At 49.1% G+C, this 19,196-nt stretch overlaps 1 protein-coding gene across 3 annotated transcripts in view; it reads right to left on the reverse strand.

Annotated features, from left to right (window-relative positions):
• aktip (akt interacting protein) overlaps window positions 1–18,800 on the reverse strand; it is a 68,838-nt gene extending 50,038 nt beyond the window's left edge. The window contains exon 1 of one of the 3 annotated variants that reach the window (XM_072518254.1): window positions 18,626–18,800. The gene's annotated coding sequence lies outside the window, so the exon portion shown is untranslated. Of the gene's footprint in view, window positions 1–18,019; window positions 18,350–18,625 lie in introns of those variants that run through there. The other 2 variants (XM_072518255.1, XM_072518253.1) reach the window with 2 other exon arrangements.
• Window positions 18,801–19,196: the final 396 nt, after the last annotated feature.

Below are 19,196 nucleotides of genomic sequence, written 5' to 3' on the forward strand. Positions count from 1 at the left end.
AAGAATTAGTTTGAGGAATAGCAAAGAAGTCATTTATAGGCTCCTGAACAGATGCTACACTGTAGGATTGAGTATACAAGAAGAAATAATGGAGCCTTGCAAAAATGGTACTGCAATAATTATGGATGCTTTTAATTTTCATACAGATTGGGCAAATCAGATTGGCAAAGGTAGCATGGAGGATTAGTTCAGAGTGTATTGAGTTTCTTAGAACATATCAGGCAATATGCATTTTTGGAACTGCTATGCATAGTAATATAGGATTAATTTAAAGGATCCTCTAGGAAGAATGATGACATGAGAGTTTCACATTCAGTTTGAATGAGAAATGTGGCACCATAATAGCATCTTAAATAAAGACAATGACAAGGGAATGAAGATAGAGTTGGCTAAAGTGCACTGGGAAAATAGGTTATAAGATAAGACACCAGAGAAGCAGCGGCAGGCATTAGAGATAGTCCATAAATCTCAATATTTTATTGAGGAAGAAAGACTACCAAAAAGGATACACTATCTGTGGCTAAGTAAGGAAGTCAGGGTTGGTATCAATTTGAAAGAAAAAGTGTACAATGCTGCGAGGATTTGGAGTAGACCAGAAGATTGGGAACATTTTAGAAATCAGAGGATGACAAAAAATTGAGGGAGAAACTGGAGTAATGAGACGACTAGCAAGAAATATAAAAACAGATTGTAAAAGCTTTTACAATTACACAAAATGGAAAAGAGTAGCTACAGTGAGCATTAGAGGGTGAGATTGGGGTATTAATAATGGGAAAAGAGGAAATGGTAGAGGTTTTGAAAGTGTATTTCTCAAGTGGCGGCCATGGAGTGAGTGGTCGCGCATTTGGCAACTCCTGCTCGAGGCTGTGTTTTTGGACCTTTTCCCCGTGTGTAGGGTGGACGTTTTGCAGAAGAGGTGTAGGACTGGCTGGAGAAGAGTTTGACTCCACTGGTGGGGTTGGTGGATGGATTCACGGACCAGAGGGCGGTCGAGAAGAAGGGAGCAGTTGGAGAAAAAGACTCCTTATGTGCCACAGGGCAAGATGACAAAGGGTAAAGGGTCTGCCTTGCTTGCCCAGTGGTCGACGGAGCAACTGGTGGACTTTTTAAACTGGAAAGTTTAGCCGACAGAGGAAGGAAGCCCAGGAGGACCTAGCAAAGGCGGTGGAGCCGTTAAAAATGGGAATTGACCGGGTGGAGCAGGGCCAGGCTATTCAGAAATTGGAGGCGGTGGGGAGCACGAGGAGCAGCTCGCCTCGTTGACGGCCGAGATAGGTGTGATACGGGAGACTCAGCAGCGGTGAAAAGGAGAAGGTGGAGGATTTGGAGAACCGCTCCCAGCGGCAGAACTGAAGAATCGTGAGGATCCCTGAAGGCATCGAGGGAGCAGACGTAGCGTGTATGCAGCCAAGACATTGGAGAAGCTGGTGGGGGATGAGGCCTTTGACCGGCCCCTGGAAGTTGAACGAGCAGACAGGGCACTGATGAGGAAGCCGCAGGCGAATGAGCCACCGAGGGCAATGGTGGTGTCTCTTCACTGGTTCCCGGGCAAGGAAAAGATACGGAGATGGGGGAGGCAGATGAGGAGGTGCACCTAGGAGGGGAGCGGGCTTAGAGTGTACCAGGGCCTCAGCGCAGACCTGGTGAAGAGGAGAGCCGGGTTTAATCGGGTGAAGGCTGCCCTCTTTAAAAAGGGGGTGCAGTTTGGGATGTTGTACCCGGCCCGCGATGTTGTACCTCGACTTTTAATAGCCGAGAGCAATATTTTGGAACACCAGAGGCGGCGATGGAATTAAGAGAGAATGGACTGGCAGGGGAAAGAGGTGGTGTGAGGAGATGGGAATTTCTTCGGGCCGTTTTTACTTGTATCTTTGCTTTTATTTGCTGTTGGTTGGAGATTTTTTCTTTGACATGTTTTGTCGCGATTGAGGGCAAGTGCATCTTTTTTTTCTTGTTTCATTGTTGCTGGAGAGATGTGCGAGCGAGGGGGGGGGGGGGAAATCAGCTGAGGGGGTAGGAGGCTTAGGCTGTGGCTGCCAGGCTAGCTGGACGGGCTAGTTGACAGGAACGCAGTTGGGGATGATCACCGAGCAGAGGGGGATGGGGTAGTTGTTGTGGCGTGGGAGAGAGTGGCGACGGTGGACATCTGTGGCTGGGTGTGGCATGCGTCAGTGGTTGACCCAAGAAGGGGTATGGCTGATCATCAGGTGAGGGGGGTGGGGTGACCTCCGACCAGGCTGGTCACATGGAATGTGAAGGGCTGAATGGGCTAGTTAAACGGTCGCATGTTTTTGCGCACCAGAGGAACTTGAAGGCGGCCGTGGCCAAGAAACACACTTGAAGATCGGGGATTAGACAAGGCCAAGGAAAGGGTGGGTAGGGCAAGTCTTCCATTCGGGATTAGACATGAAGACGCAGGGGGTGGCAATACTGGTAAATAAGCGGGTGGCGTTTGAGGTGGGAAATATAGTGGCTGATTTCAGGAGGGGGGGTGGAAAGGGAAGTTTGCGATAGTGAGTGAGAAACTGGAAGGGATGCCTGTGGTTCTGGTAAATATTTCTGCCCCAAATTGGGATGACGTGGAGTTTATGAGGCGAGTGCTGAAGAAGATCCTGTACATGGACTCACACAGACTGATCATGCGGGCTAGGGGGGTGGTGTGGGGAAGAGAGAAAGACTTTAACATGGTCATTGATCCAAGGTTGGGTCGGTTGAGCCAGTGGTCGGGGAGGGTGTCAGCGGTGGTGAAGGAGCTGAAGGGGTTCATGGAGCGCATTGGTGGGGGGGGGGGGGGGGGGGGGGGGGAGACCGTGGAGGTTTGGGAGGCCGAATACGAAGGAGTTTTCGTACTTCTCCCACGTGCATAGGGTATACTGTTGGATTGATTTTTTTTTTGTGGTGGGTAAGACGTTATTGACGGGGTGGTTGACTCGGGATACTCGGTGATCATGGTGTCAGACCACGTGCCGCATCGGGTGGACTTGCAAATGGACCGGGGGGGGGGGGGGGGTGGGGGGGGGGGGGGTGCAGCATCTGCAGTGGAGGCTGGACGTAGGATTGTTGGCGGATGAGGAGGTATGTGAGCAGGTGACGGCATGTGGAACCCAATGACACAGGGAGGTCTTGGCTGCCTTGTGGGAGGCACTCAAGACAGTGATTAGGGGGGAATTTATATCGATCCGGGCATAGGGAGAAGGAGGAGTGAGAAGAGATGGCAAAGCTGGTAGATGAGATTCTGCAGATGGACAGGAGGTACTGGGTGGCCCCGGAGACAGGATTGTTGAAGAAGAGGCAGAAGCTCCAGATGGGAGTTTGGGCTGCTGTCTACGGGGAAGGCAGTAGGGCAGCTGCAGAGGGCCAGAGGTGCGGTGTATGGGTACAGGGAGAAGGCTAGTCGGATGCTGGCCCACCAACTCGGGAAAGCAGGGGGCGGAGAGGAAGTTTGGTAGGGTGAAGGACGGTAGGGGTGGTCTGGAATTGGACCCGTGGGACTAAACGGGGTATTTAAGTCGTTTTATAGGAGGCTTTACATATCGGAGGCCCCGGCCGGTGGTGGGGGTGGTGGGTTGTGGGGGGAAGGGGGGCTATGCGGCAATTCCTGGACAGGTTGGAGTTCCCCAAGGTGGAAGAGGACCTGGTAGAGGTGATGGAGGGTATGGGGGCGATGCAGGCAGGAAAGGCCCCGGGCCACGGTAGAATTTTATAATAAATTTTTTGGGTGACCTGGGGCCCCTGCTGGGATGGGCATTCAATGAGACGAGGGAGAAGGGGGAGAACCTCCCCACGTTATCGCAGGCCTCAATATCTTGAAGAGGGATAAGGATCCGGAGCAGTGTGGGTCTTACCGGCCGATATAACTGCTGAATGTGGACGCCAAGTTGTTGGCTAAGATCTTGGCCTCGTGGATTGAGAACTGTGTGCCGGGGGTGATAGGGTAATCCCAGACAGGATTTGATAAGGGATTAGCCGGCTGTTGAATGTTCTAATGATGCTCTTGGAGGGACGGAATATGGAGGTGGCGGTCGCTATGGATGCAGAGAAGGCCTTTGATCAGGTAGAATGGGAATATTTGTGGAATGTACTGGGTGGTTTGGGCAGAGGTTTGTGGACTGGGTCCGGCTGTTGTATCAGACACTGGCTGAGTGTGGAAGGATGGATTGGGTGAGCTCGGGGTATTTTAGGCTGTATCGTGGGACGAGGCAGGGATGCCCACTCTCCCCATTGCTCTTTGCCTTGGCGATAGAGCGACTGGCAATGGTGCTTAGAGCATCAAGGGGTTGGCAAGGAATAGTGCGGGGGCATGGGAGGGGTGGAGCATAGAGTATAGTTATATACAGATGATCTGTTACTCTACATATCGGACCGTTGTAAAGTATTGGAGGTATCATGGACATCAGTGGAATTTGGCTGGTTCTCTGGGTATAAGCTAAACATGGGGAAGAGCGAGGTCTTTCCGATCCAGGTGAGGGAGCAGGAGAGCAGGTTGGGTGAGCTGCCGTTTAAGGTAGTGGGGGCGAGCTTCAGGTACCTGGACATCCAAGCAGCGCAGGGATGGGAGAAATTACAAACTGAATTTGGCCCGGTTGGTGGAGCAAATGAAGGGGGATTTCAAGAGATGGGATGTGTTCCTGTGGCGATTGGCAGGGCGGGTGCAGTCCATGAAGATGACGTCACTCCCAAGGATTTTACTGGTGTTTCAGAACCTCAATTTTTATTTCAAAGGCCTTTTTATGAAGGTCAATACATTGATCTTGGGGTTTGTGTGGGTGGGGACAGCCTCTCAGTGAACTATTACTGGGCAGCAAACATAGCCATGGTAAAGAAGTGGGTAGTGGGGGAGGAGATGGAGGCAGCCTAGTGTAAGGGCACTAGCTATGGAGCACTGTTGATGGTACCTCTGCCGTTCTCTCCGGCCAGGTACTCCAAGTCCGGTAGTGGTGGCGGCCCTGAGGGTGTGGGGACAGTGGCGACAGCACTGGAGGCTGGAGGGGGCCGCGGTTTGGACTCCGATTTGTGGAAATCGCAGGTTTGTTCCGGGGGGGGGGGGGGGGGGGGGGGGGGGGGGGGCCTGGACGCGGGGTTCGGTGGGACTGGTTTGTTTGGGGGGGGGGGGGGGGGCAAAGTGGTGTCGAAAGCAGGAGTTGGTGAGGGCAGGGTCTTGGCGATTTATAAAGAATTAATGGACTGGGGAGGGTGCCCCGATAGGAGAGGTTAAGCGGAAATGGGAGGAAGACCTGGAGTGTGCTGGAGGCTGGGTTATGGGAGGAGGCTCTGAGAAGGGGGAATGCATCCTCTTTGTGCGCTAGGTTTAGCTTATCCAATTTAAAGTAGTTCACATGGCTCATATGACAGTGGCCAAAATGAGCAGGTTTTTGGAAGGGATGGAGGATAGGTGTTGGTGGTGCGCGGGGTGGGCCTGCAACCATGTCCACATGTTTTGGGCCTGTCCAGAGCTGGAGGCATTCGCTGATGTGACGTCGGAGGTGCTGAGGGTGAAGGTGCTCCCGAGTCCAGAAGTGGCAAATTGTGGCGTGTCGGAAGACCCTGGAGTGAGAGAGCCTGCGTTTTGGGCTTTACCTCTTTGGGGCTTGCCCGGAGATGGAAGCCATTTATCCATTTCTTCCAGGATAGTTAAGTCAGCAGGGGGAAGAGGGGGGGCGGTGAGGACTTTGGGGTTAAAAAAAAAAAGGAGGCGCTAAGTGGGTGGTGGGTAACAGCATTATTTATTTATTATAAGATTTCCTGTTTGTAAGTGGGAGACAGAAAGCAAACAGTTAGCCTAATGCCAGTGGGAAAAATGTTAGAATTCATTATTAAAAAGAGAGCATCATAAATATGCTTGACAAATTTCTTAAAGTTGAGGATGCAACAAGCAGAGTGGATCATAGAATTTGCAATGCAGAAGGAGGCCATTCGGCCCATCGAGTCTGCACCGGCCCTTGGAAAGAGCACCCTACCTAAGCCCACACCTTCACCCTCCCCGAAATAAAGGGGAACCAGTTGATGTTGTGTATTTGGATTTACAAAAGGTATTTGATAAGGCTCCATGTAAAAGTTACTACACAAGGTAAGAGCTTATGGTACTGGGGGTGATATATTAGCATGGATACAATATTGGCTAACAGGAAAGAAAGTGTCGGGATACATGGGTCATTTACAGGGTGGCAAACTGTAACTAGTGGGGTGCCACAGGGATCAGTGAAGGGCCTCAATTATTTTCAATCTGTAATGATTTAGATCTATAATGCTTCGGATTTAGTGGACAGACTGCACTGTAGCCAAATTTGCTGACGATAAGTTGTACCCTCCCCACAACATGCTTTCCTATCTTTCTAGCCAAGGATATGCAAAGAGGTATAGATAGGTTGAGTGAAATAGAGCATGGGAAAATGTGAGGTTGTCTACTATGCCAGGAAAAATTTAAAAACAGTAATATTTGAGACATTTCAGAATACTGCTTTACATAGGTGCCCTTGTAAACAGATCGCAAAATGTCAGGAATAAGGTATGGCTAGTAATTAGGAAGGTAAATAGACTGCTTGCGGCCTTTATTGCAAAGGGAATGGAGTATAAAAGTAGGGAGGGAAGTCTTGTCGCAAATGTACAGGAAACTGGTGAGACCATGGGTGAGACAGTACAGTGCAAAAAAAATGTGGTCACCTTCCTTAAGGAGGGATACACTTGCATTGGAATTAATTCAGAGAAGGCTAGCTCTGCTGATTCTGGGACAAGGGGTTGATTTTGAGGCAAAGCTGAGCAGGTTGGGCCCCATGATCACGGAGGTGATCTTATCAAAACAAATGATTGAGGAGATGCCGAGAGACTGCTCCCTCCCATATGGGAAGTTAAATGGAGAGCAAGAATTTCTTCTCCCAGGTGGTCATTAGCTTGTGAAAGTCTCTTTCTCAGCAAGCAGGGGAAGATGACTGATTGAATACATCAAGGCTGAATTAGCAAGGACTTCCGGTTGCGGCTATGCCGAGGTAGGTCGCACGTTCGGCAGCTCCCGTCGGGAACGGACTTTTGGGTTCTTCAGAGGGGCCCCAACGGCAATTGTTCGACGGCTCCCAGTTTGGGAAGGTGACAGCAAGGTTCCCCCGGCACTATGTGGATTAGACCAGGAGTGGAGCGGTTAAGAAAGTGATCCTGGTGCAGCGGAAAGTGCGAGGGAGGAAAAGCAAGATGGCGGCGGGTGGAGACCAAGCAGCATGGGCGCAGTGGTCGCAGGAGCGGCAGGAGTTCCTTAAATGCTGCTTTGCGGAGCTCAAGACAGAAATGCTGGCGCCAATGAAGGCGGCGATTGAGAAGCTTGTGGAGACCCAGAAGGCGGCGATCCGGGAGGTGCGGCAAAAAGAGTCGGAGAACGAGGACGAGATCTTGGGCCTGGCAGTGAAGGTGGAGGCGCACGAGGTGCTGCACAAGAGGTGGCAGGAAAAATTTGAGGAACTGGAGAATAGGTCGAGGAGGAAGAATCTTCGGATTCTGGGTCTCCCTGAAGGAGTGGAGGGGCCCGATGCCGGGGCATATATGAGCACGATGCTCAATTCGCTGATGGGCACGGGAGCTTTCCAGAGGCCCCTGGAGTGGGTGGGGCTCATCGGGTCCTGGCAAGCAGACCCAAAGCCAACGAGCGTCCAAGGGCAGTAGTGGTGAGGTTTCACCACTTTATGGACAGAGAGTGTGTCCTGAGATGGGCCAAAAAAGAACGGAGCAGCAGGTGGGAGAACACGGAGATCCGAATCTACCAGGACTGGAGTGCGGAGGTGGCTAAGAAGAGGGCTGGTTTTAACCGGGCTAAGGCGGTTCTCCATCAGAAGGGGGTGAAGTTCAGGATGCTGCAGCCAGCGCAATGGTGGGTCACGTTCCAAGATCGGCACCACTATTTTGAAACGCCTGATGAGGCATGGAACTTTATCCAGTCTGAAAAGTTGGACTCAAACTGAGGGTTTGTCGTGGGGGGGATGTTTACTGTGTTTGGGGAATGTTCTTTTTGATTGGTGCTGGGTGGGGATGGGTGAATGGATTTGATGTGGGGGCTGTGGGAGAGTGTGGGTATCAGTGTTGGAGGGGCAGGGCCCGGGGATGGGGAGTTGGGGTAAGGCCGCAAAAAAGGAGCTGCGCCAAAGGGGGCGGAGTCGGCTCAGACGGAAAGCGCGGGCTTTTTCCCCGCGTTAGGGAAGGATAGGGGCAGGGTCGGAGGGGAAGGACGGTGCTGGAGAGGAGCGCACACTGACTGCCAAGGGGTGGGGGGGATGCTCACACTGGGGGGGGGTCGATGGAATGGCGGGAGAGGCCGGGGTCAGCAGGAGTCAGCTGACTTGCGGGAGTGTCATGGGGGGAACAAAATGGCTAGATGAGGATCTAGCGGGGGGGGGGGGGGGAGGGGGTGGACTGGGTTGCTGCTGTATTGGCCAAAGGGGAGCTGGAAGTAGGAGAGGTAGTCGGGGCAGGGGTCGGCCGCCTGGGGGACTGCTGGAGGGTGCGGGAGGCGCGGGCACATAGTAGGCCTAGAAAAGGAGATAGCTAGTCGGCAAGGGCGGGAGGGGGGGGGGCGAGTAGCCCCCCTGATCCGGCTGATAACTTGGAATGTGAGGGGCCTGAACGGGCCAGTCAAGAGGGCCCAGGTGTTTGCGTACTTAAAGGGACGGAAGGTAGACGTGGTTCTGCTCCAGGAGACACATCTGAAGGTGGCAGATCAGGTTAGGCTGAGAAAGGGATGGGTAGGGCAGGTCTTTCATTCAGGGCTAAATACGAAGAACAGAGGGGTTGCAATACTGGTGGGGAAGCGGGTGTCGTTCGAGGCACTGAATATTGTGGCGGATAATGGAGGTCGATATGTGATGGTGAGTGGTAGGTTGCAGAAGGTGCGGGTGGTACTGGTGAACGTATATGCCCCGGATTGGGATGATGCCGGATTTATGAAACGCATGATACTTGGTAGGCCAACGACAACGGGGAGGTGCAGGTGGGGGTAGTCTGGGAGGCGTTGAAGGCGGTGGTTAAGGGAGAGCTAATCTCCATTAGGGCCCACAGGGAGAAGAAAGAGAAGAGGGAGAGGGAGAGGTTGGTGGGGGTGATTTGAAGGGTGGATAGGAGATATGCAGAGGCCCCCCGAGGAGGGGAGTGACGGAACCTCCAGACGGAATTCGACCTGATGACCACAGGGAAAGCAGAGGCACAGCGGAGGAAAGCGCAAGGGGCAGCTTATGAGTATGGTGAGAAGGCGAGTCGGATGCTGGCACATCAGCTTCGTAAGAGGGAGGCAGCAAGGGAGATTGGTGGAGTTAGGGATAGAGGGGGGAAGACGGTGCGGAATGCGGTGAGAATAAACAAGGTATTTAGGGACTTCTATGGGGATCTGTACAGGTCTGAGCCCCCAGCGGGGGAGGAGGGGATGCGACGATTCCTAGATCAGCTGAGGTTCCTGAAGATGGGGGAGGAGCAGGTGGCTGGTTTGGGGGCGCCGATTGGGTTGGAGGAGCTGGTTAAAGGATTGGGGAACATGCAGGCGGGGAAGACCCCGGGGCCAGATGGGTTCCCGGTTGAATTTTATAGTAAATACGTGGACCTGCTGGGCCGGTTGCTAGTGAGGACTTTTAATAAGGCGAGGGAGGAGGGGACCTTGCCCCTGACAATGTCCAGGGCGCTGATTTCTTTGATTTTGAAGCGGGACAAGGATCCATTGCAATGTGGGTCGTATAGACCGATCTCGCTCCTCAAATGTTGGCGCTAAGTTGCTGGCGAAGGTACTGGCTACGAGAATTGTGGACGGTGTCCCGGGGGTGATTCACGAGGACCAGACGGGATTTGTGAAGGCTAGGCAGCTAAATACAAATGTGCGGAGGCTCCTCAATGTGATTATGATGCCCTCGGTGGAGGGGGAAGCGGAGGTAGTGGCAGCTATGGACGCGGAGAAGGCCTTTGATCGGGTGGAGTGGGAGTATCTTTGGGAAGTGTTGCAGAGGTTTGGGTACGGGGAGGGGTTCATCAGTTGGGTCAGGCTGTTATATAGAGCCTCTGTGGAGAGTGTGGCTACAAACCGGCGGAGGTCGGAGTACCGGGGGACGAGGCAGGGGTGTCCCTTATCCCCCTTATTGTTTGCACTGGCAATTGAGCCGCTGGCCATGGCACTGAGGGAGTCCAGGAAATGGAGGGGATTGGTTCGGGGGGGGGGGGGGGGGGGGGAGAAGAGAGAGGAGGAAGAGGAACACCGGGTGTCGTTGTATGCCGATGTCCTGTTGTTGTATGTTGCGGATCCAGTGGAGGGGATGGCAGAGGTCATGCGGATCCTTAGGGAGTTTGGGGACTTTTTGGGGGTATAAACTCAACGTAGGGAAGAGTGAGCTCTTTGTGGTGCATTCAGGGGACCAGGGAAGGGGGATAGACGAGCTACCGCTGAAGAGGGCGGAAAGGAGCTTTCGGTACCTGGGGATCCAAGTAGTTCGGAGTTGGGGGGCCCTGCACAAACTCAATTTGACGCGGTTGGTGGAGCAGATGGAGGAGGATTTTAAAAGATGGGATATGCTGCCACTCTCACTAGCGGGTTGGGTGCAGTCGATCAAAATGATGGTTCTTCCGAGGTTTCTCTTTGTGTTCCAGTGCCTTCCTATTTTGATCCCCAAGGCCTTTTTCAAACGGGTAAGCAGGAGCATCATGGGATTTGTGTGGGTGAATAAGACCCCGAGGGTGAAGAGGGTGTTTCTGGAGCGTAGCAGGGACTGGGGGGGGCGGGGGGGGGGGGGGGCTGGCGCTGCTGAAATTATGTGGCTATTATTGGGCAGCCAATGTGGCGATGATCCGTAAGTGGGTAATGGAGGGAGAGGGGGCGGCGTGGAAGAGGCTAGAGATGGCGTCCTGTGTGGGCACGAGACCGAGGGCGCTGGTGACGGCACCGCTGCTGCTCTCGCCGACAAAGGTACACCACGAGTCCCGTGGTGGCGGCGATGCTGAAGAACTGGGGGCAGTGGAGGCGACACAGGGGCGAGGTGGGAGCCTCGGTTTGGTCCCCGATTCGGGAGAACCATCGGTTCGTCCCGGGAAGGATGGATGGGGGGTTTCGGAGCTGGCATCGGGCAGGGATTAGAAGAATGGGGGACCTGGTCATCGATGGGACGTTTGCGAGTCTAGGGCCGCAGGAGGAGAAGTTTGGGCTACCCCCGGGAGACGCTTTCAGGTACATGCAAGTGAGGCGTTTGTGAGGCAGCAGGTGAGGGAATTCCCGCTGCTTCCGGCACGTAGGATTCAGGACAGGGTGATTTTGGGTGTATGGGTTGGAGAAGGCAAGGTTTCACCGATTTACCAGGAGCTGCAGGAAGAGGAGGAGGCCTCGGTAGAGGAGTTAAAGGGCAAGTGGGAGGAGGAGTTTGGGGAGGAGATAGTTGAGGGTCTGTGAGCTGATGCCCTGAGTAGGGTTAATTCTTCCTCCTCTTGCGCCAGGCTCAGCCTAATACAGTTTAAAGTTCCTCACAGAGCGCATATGACAGGGGCGAGGTTGAGTAGGTTCTTTGGGGTGGAGGACGGATGTGGGAGGTGCTCGGGGAGCCCAGCAAATCACGTCCCTATGTTCTGGTCGTGCCCGGCACTGGATGGGTTTTGGAGGGGTTATGAGAGGACTATGTCCAAGGTGGTGAACACCCGGGTCAAGCCGAGCTGGGTATTAGCATTATTTGGGGTATCGGACGAGCCGGGAGTGCAGGAGACGAAAGAGGCCGGTATTCTGGCCTTTGCGCCCTGGTAGCCCGGCGGAGGATTTTGTTACTGTGGAAAGATGCAAAGCCCCCTGGTGTGGAAGCTTGGATCAACAAAGTGGCAAGGTTCATCAAGCTGGAGAGGATAAAGTTTGCCTTGCGAGGGTCTGTGCAAGGGTTCCTCAGGCAGTGGCAACCGTTCCTAAACTATCTCGCGGAGCGTTAGGAGGTCAGCAGCAGCCCAGGGGCGGGTTGGGGGACTTCCCTATTTGTGTTTTTTTTTTTTACTGTTATATGGGGGGCTATTGTATATGGGGGAAATCCAATGTATAATTTCTGCTTGTTGTGTTCTTGTTTCTTTTTTCTTGTTGAAAATTTGTTGAAAAATTTGAATAAATATATATATATTTTTTTTAAAAAAGGCTGAATTAGCAAGAATTTTGATTGATAATCGGGTTATGAGGGGGAGAAACAACTCTAAATCACTGTTCCTTCACTATCACTAGATCAAAATCCAGGAACTTCCTCCCTAACTGCAGTTCCAGCATATCTGTGGATGGACCGCAACAGTTCAAGGCAGCTCCCCGCCACTTTCTCAAAGGCTATTAGGGACGGGCAACAAATGCTAGCCTGGCCAGTGACATACGCATCGCATGAAAGAATTAAAGGGAAAGGCCAAGTAGAATAATTGGCCTCAATTTCTTAGAATTGGGGAAAGAGGGGAAACAGGTTAGCCAGGATTCCCATTCCTCAATGTTGTCCAATGATTCCTGCTGGAGGTGTATCATTTAGAAACAACAGGATTGAACTCCCTTTGATGTCCCTTATGATTGAATGTTCTACTATTTTACTAACATTTTCCCAAACTCACATCAAGAATAGTCAACACCTTCTTTAGGGCACGAAATAACAGCAAGATAGCAATCCATGAATTGTTTTTGAATATGTCATCATCATGTTGTTCCAATCCCATGATGTAGGGTCATTTTCAGATACTTTGCCTTTGCTAAATAGCAGTTAATTCCAAAACACTGAACTACACAGTTAGCTTCATTGTAAATTATGTGAATCAGCAGTTTAACAGACCATCATCCTCCACTGTAGCATGCATGTAATAGTTGGAATCAGAAGTAGCAAAACATTTCCCAGTATCAGCAGCAATTATCAGGCAAAACATTGCTGGTATAAAAAGAACTAGGACAACTGTGCGTAATCTGGAGGCAGGTTGTAAAACTGGTATTCAGCTAGAAAATAGCACAAGTTTTTCCAGACAATTATCTCAAGAAAATAGAATTAGAATAATGCACCACGCTTTGAATTCCTACATGCGTAGATTGTTTCAAGTACAAAATTACTTTTGCACAGAAGAGTAGCTGAACTCACCTTATATACAAAACATAGAATGATTTTTTTTTTCAGTTCATTGTCATAGAAAGATTTACACACAATTTGGCACAATCACATTTAGAATTGATTGAAATATAGTGCATCATAATTGATCAGGGAACAGAAATGAGTACCATTTATAAACCAACCAGGGATATACACATTCCATTTAAATACATTGTAATTGCTGGAGTATAAGCATTGTTGGAACAGGACATAACAGTCCTCGCAGCAACGGCACAGGTATCTACAGTACATGATGCAGCAAAACTGCTATTGACCTCAGCACTAGAGGACCAGTTATACATTATATTCTCAAATACGAGCCAGTAGCACCCCGTTCTATGCATGGCCAAATGAAAAAAAGACAAACATCTGGGAACAAACAAGGAGCTCTGAAATCTGATCTCAGGTTTCAGTGTTATGACATTCACATTTCAATTATTTATTAGATAATGTTCACCGTTGGTAAACATTCCTGCGATCTATTGTGGAATATCAACACAGATCCCAGATAATCCAATATACCTCCAGACAAGCAAAATGTAATAGTTTGAAGACAGACTAAAGAAAAGGAAGAGGTAGGCTACAAAACTCTCCAAAACATTCCAATTATTTGGAGTCATGAGAAATCAATACCATGCTGCTGCCATATCCAAAAATAAACTGTATTTTAAGAGTACTACTGCTCAAACAGCATCTCACCGATAGACTTACTGAGGAATCCCTCCTAATGCAAGAATCCAAAGTTTCTAAAGCAATTTATTTTCCTCTGGCTTTGACATTTTAAAATTTAAACCACAGGAATTCAGAGGTTATTTAACTTCCATTGCTAAATGAAGCTACTGGAGGCATGCTGCAGTTTACAACTAAAAAGTACACATTTGTGCAATCACATAATTATATCAGAGCAGACCCGCAGAATCTAACACCTGCCAAAAAGAGTAAAATAAAAGCTGTTGTGTTAGCTACGTGGAGAGGCTGAATAGACTTATTAGAAAGACAGAGGTTGAGGGGTGACCTGATCGAGGTCTACAAGATTATGAGGGGCATGGATAATAATAATCTTTCTATTATTATTATTATCCATGCCCCTCATAATCTTGTAGACCTCTATCAGGTCACCCCTCAACCTGGTGGATGGGCAGGCACTCTTTCGCAGGGTGAAGGGGTCAGTCACCAGGGGGCATAGGTTTAAGGTCCGTGGGGCAAAGTTTAGAGGTGAAGTGCAGGCAGGTTTCTTTACGCAGAGGGTGGTGAGTGCATGGAACGCATTGCCAGGAGAGGTTGTGGAAACATACATTAACGCCATTCAAAGGCATCTTGAAAAACACATGGATAGGATGGGTATAGAAGGATATGGCACAAGGAAGTGCTGAGGGTTTTGCTAAAGGTTGGTATCATGACCGGTACAGGCTTGGAGTGCCGAAGGGCCTGTTCCTGTGCTGTATTATTCTTTGTAAATGCAAAGCAGCACTCAAGACATTCTTCAAGTAGGAATAAAAAATGTGAACAGCATCATCTGCAAAAGGTGAAAATTGAAGACCTAAACAGAAAATAAGAACCTAATAATACAACACCCAATTAAAAATTCAACATCACATTCAAATGTGCACTTGGTGAAATTGGGGGGATCTTTTGGACCATCTATTTTGGCCACAGTTGGTAAAGACACCAAAATACTATTCCTCAGGATGGGATGGGAGAAGGCTTTAAAGTTTCTCTTATTCTTTTATAGTTCCACATACCACCATTACCCAGCAGGTTGATTTGCTCCAAATCCAAACTAAGCATGACTTAATAACTATATTTGTATATCTGCAGTTGAAATAAGCAGCTGACTATCCATTTAAAACTTTATTACACTCAGAAGAGATCGGTGACATTTTGTTCACATCAATTTTTCAGACACATTAGAAATGATAAAGTTGTGACGAAGTCAAACCATTTCTAATCAGAAGCTACAGTTCCCAGTGTTCTATTGGGAGTATCAGAACACAATTATATCTTTCAATAATGCCATTCTCCTTGCTCAGTTGCTCAGGGTTACAAAGAATTGTCCCGAGTCCAAAATAATCATTGGGCACATGTCCCGTTCCATTTGAAGTGCGTCTTTGTCATTTTTAGTTTTCTACGGCATAGATGAAACAATGCCGGAATATTCCGGAACACCCACACAATCTTGAATAGAGGCAAAAAACTTGAAGTAGAAAGACATTTTTATACTTGTTGCTCCTGTAATTCTGCTGGCATGATATGGGAGTTTCTTTCGATAATGCAAACTTGGTGACCTGCCACCTGAACGTCATTCCTCTAAAGTTAAACTACAAAAGTAGCAAAAGTAATTTCTTTCATTCCTTCTAGAACTTTACTTCAAGATCGGGTTAGTTACAAAATGCCCGAAATGTAGCTTCACTGTGTAGTATAACCACCATAACTTCTTTTTAATCAAATGGAGAAAATGCAAGAATCACAGATACTGCGCTATGTTCTATTTAGTTTGTTGAAATCTAGTTGCCGGCTTCTCTCCCAACTAAAGAGAATTTCTTTTTGTTAAATTTTCGAATTCTAAATTGAACTGAGGTTGCTCATGTTCTCATTCTAGAATGAGTGAGAAAGTGTCAAAAATCATCTAATTATCTACTATGTATAATAATAATAATTTTTATTAGTGTCCCAAGAAGACTTACATTAACACTGCAATGTAGTTACTGTGAAAATCCCCTAGTCGCCACACTCTGGCACCTGTTCGGGTTTACTGAGGGAGAATTCAGAATGTCCAATTCACCGAAGCAGAACGTCCCTCCTGACTCCAGAGGCTAGACTATACAACGTGGGTGACATTTTCAGTGCAGTGCTGTCTTTCGTAAAAGATGTTACACTATCTCTCAGGTAGGCAAAAATAACCCGACAGTACTCCTCAAAGTAGCTTGGCAGCATTTCCCTGGTGTCCCAACCAATACCTATCCCCCAAATCAACATCAGATTATCTGATTGGTAGTTAATTGATGTTTGTGCAACCTGGCTGTCACATTTCTTCATGGTAGCAATTATAGTTTAAAACTTCATTGCAGTACAGCATTTTGAAACATCCTGAGGTCATGAAAGGCTCGATCTATAAAAGTCAAAATCCATTCCTTCGACTTCATCGCACCTGTGGCAGACATATTTTCAGCTATCTACTTCCCATCCATGCAATTAATTCCCTAAATCTCTCCACTCTGTCCTCTCCCTTCTAAGGCCCTCCTTAACACCAACTCTTTAGCCAACCTTTTAATCACATATCCTTTGGCAAGTTTGAAGGTACTTTAGTGATTATATATTCTGCATGCTCAATAATCATAAAACAATTTAGCCCAGTTAGTAACTTTTAGCAATTGTGAAAAAAAGTAACAACCAATAGAGCACTGAATGGCTAATAAAGAATCATACATCACAGAAAAGGCCCTTCAGCCCATCACATCTGCGCAGATTAAAAACAACCATTCTAATCCCATTTTCCAGCTCTTGGCCCATAGCCCTGTATGCCCTGGCATTGCAAGTGCACATCTAAATACTTCTTAAATGTTATGAGGGCCTCTGCTTCCACCACCCTTTCAGGCAGCGAATTCCAAACTCCCACCACTCTCTGGGTTAAAAAAGCTTTTCTTCACAGCTCCTCTCCTTACCTTAAATCTATGGACCCTGGGCATTGACCCCACCAACAAGGGGAAAAGTTTCTTCCTGTCTACTCTTATCTATGCCCCTCATAATTTTATGCATCTCAAATCATATTCCCCCCTCTGCTCCAAGGAAAACAATTCCAGTCTATCCAATCTCTCAACTCTCAAGTTTAAGGACATAGAAAATTATTCAGCCTATTTTCAGTTCAGAGTGAACATATGGACCCAATAGCCTTGTGCCCATGTTCTGAAATTAGAGGTTATAAATTCCAAATTATACCCATACTACTGCATTATAGGCAACAACTTAAATCAATTACATGTAAAATTGGAAAACATATTTGCCACTTAAATTCATTTTTTAAAAAATACATTTAAAGTACCCAATTCTTTTCTTTTCCAATTAAGGGGCAATTTAGTGTGGCCAATCCACCTACCCTGCACATCTTTGGGTTGTCTCCACACAGTCACGGGAGAATGTACAAACTCCACACGGACAGTGACCCAGAGCGAGGATCGAACTCGGATCTTCAGGGCCGTGAGGCAACAGTGCTAGCCACTGCACCATCAGTGGATTGGATTGGATTTGTTTATCGTCACATGTAGCGAGGTACAGTGAAAAGTATTTTTCTGCGAGCTTAAGTACATGGGAAGAAAAGGGAATAAAAGAAAATACATAATAGGGCAACACAACATATACAATGTAACTACATACGCACTGGCATCGGATGAAGCATACAGGGTGTAGTGTTAATGAGGTCAGGCCATAAGAGGGTCATTTAGGATTCTGGTGACAGTGGGGAAGAGCTGTTTTTGAGTCGGTTTGTGCGTGTTCTCAGACTTCTGCATCTCCTGCCTGATGGAAGAAGTTGGAAGTGAGAGTAAGCCAGGTGGGAGGGATCTTTGATTATGCTGCCCGCTTTCCCCAGGTAGCGGGAGGTGTAGATGGAGTCAATGGATGGGAGGCAGGTTCGTGAGATGCCACCCAACATAAATTTAGACAGCTCACCCCATTTGCCACTCCTTAAATCTGACAACTAACAATGCTGAGTGTAGGAGAGTAGATTTCGCAGTTTAGATCAATATGAACAAAAATACTTTGAAGTTACCCAATAGTAAAGACAATTCGCCTTTCACATAGCCCACTCCCACATGTAAAGACAACACAGAACCGAAGCAAGTTTCACAGCAGCATAAGTTCTAGAAATCACATGTCACCCTGGAAATTGAGCATGTAAATATTCAGGAGATAGAAGTCAGCAGTTCCATCGCCTTAAAACCTACCTCTTCGACCAAGCTTCCAGTGACCTGTCCTAATATACCTAAGGAGCCCAGTCAAATTTTTTCCTGATTCTGTAAAAGGGCCTTGGCAAGTTTTTAAGCAACATGAAAAACGCCAATTCAATGCAAGTTGCTGTCAGGCTCCGGTTTTGAAGCTTTGGGGATTGCAGGGGAGCTGGGGGCTTCCACAGATTGGAGTTCCCCGAATGAAGATGCGAGGGTGGCGGCGAAGTGTGTGCTGCTACTGCAGCAACGCCGCTTTGAAGCCCGAGACAGAGGGCGAGTTGTCTCTGGGGCTCTGCACCTGCCCGCCGCCCGGCTCCAGGGCGCAGGCGCACTGACCCACCGACCTCACAGCTCAGAACCCCGCCCTCAACAAACTCCAATTGGCCGAGGGAACCCGGACGTCAACAATGACTAATCAGAGATTGGCTCAAATACTTGTCAGTCAAATGAGCGGGGGCGAGGTTTGGGGAGGATGGGCGGAGGCCGCCGCGGCACCTTTCCTACAAGTTATGCCGCTAATTTCCGCTTCGGTGACGGACAAATCACCAACGTTCGGCCGAGAGCGATCAACAGCAGCTCGAACGGCGGCGGCTGCGCCCTTACCCTGTTGCCGCCCCACGCCACCGACGAGCCAGCATCCTCAGTCGATTAAACACAGCCGCGCAGGAAGGCCCGCCCCTTCGCTTCGGATTGGCCTTCCTGTTGCCCTGGGGGATTCGCTTCAACAACAGGGCAGCGCTAGGTTTGACTCACTCAAGGCAAGGCGCCTTGTCAATTATCGTACGTCAGAGCGTCACCCATTTATGTCCAGGCGGAGGGGGGGGGATGTGTCACGTGACCATCCGAGTGCCATCTTCAATTTTCGATAATGCAGGCGCCACCTGGTGGTGCGGGGAATAACTGACCTAGGGGCTGAAGAAAATCCCCAAAGAAGGCACCAAATCACATGGTTTACACAAACAATACCACCTTCCCCACCCACCCCACCGGCGGTTCTCCTATCCTTACTCATCTTTCCCATGCCTCCCCCCCCCGCCACTGAGCATAAACGGCTGCCACCTCCGAGCAAACCTTTACAGCGAACCCCTCGGGGTGAGTTTAATTTTTTCGAGTCTAAGAAACCCCTTCATGTCGCTAACCCATGTCATGATATTCAAACACACACATCATGATG

Source organism: Scyliorhinus torazame, chromosome 10 (assembly GCF_047496885.1).
Source record: "Scyliorhinus torazame isolate Kashiwa2021f chromosome 10, sScyTor2.1, whole genome shotgun sequence".
Lineage (NCBI taxonomy): Eukaryota > Metazoa > Chordata > Chondrichthyes > Carcharhiniformes > Scyliorhinidae > Scyliorhinus > Scyliorhinus torazame.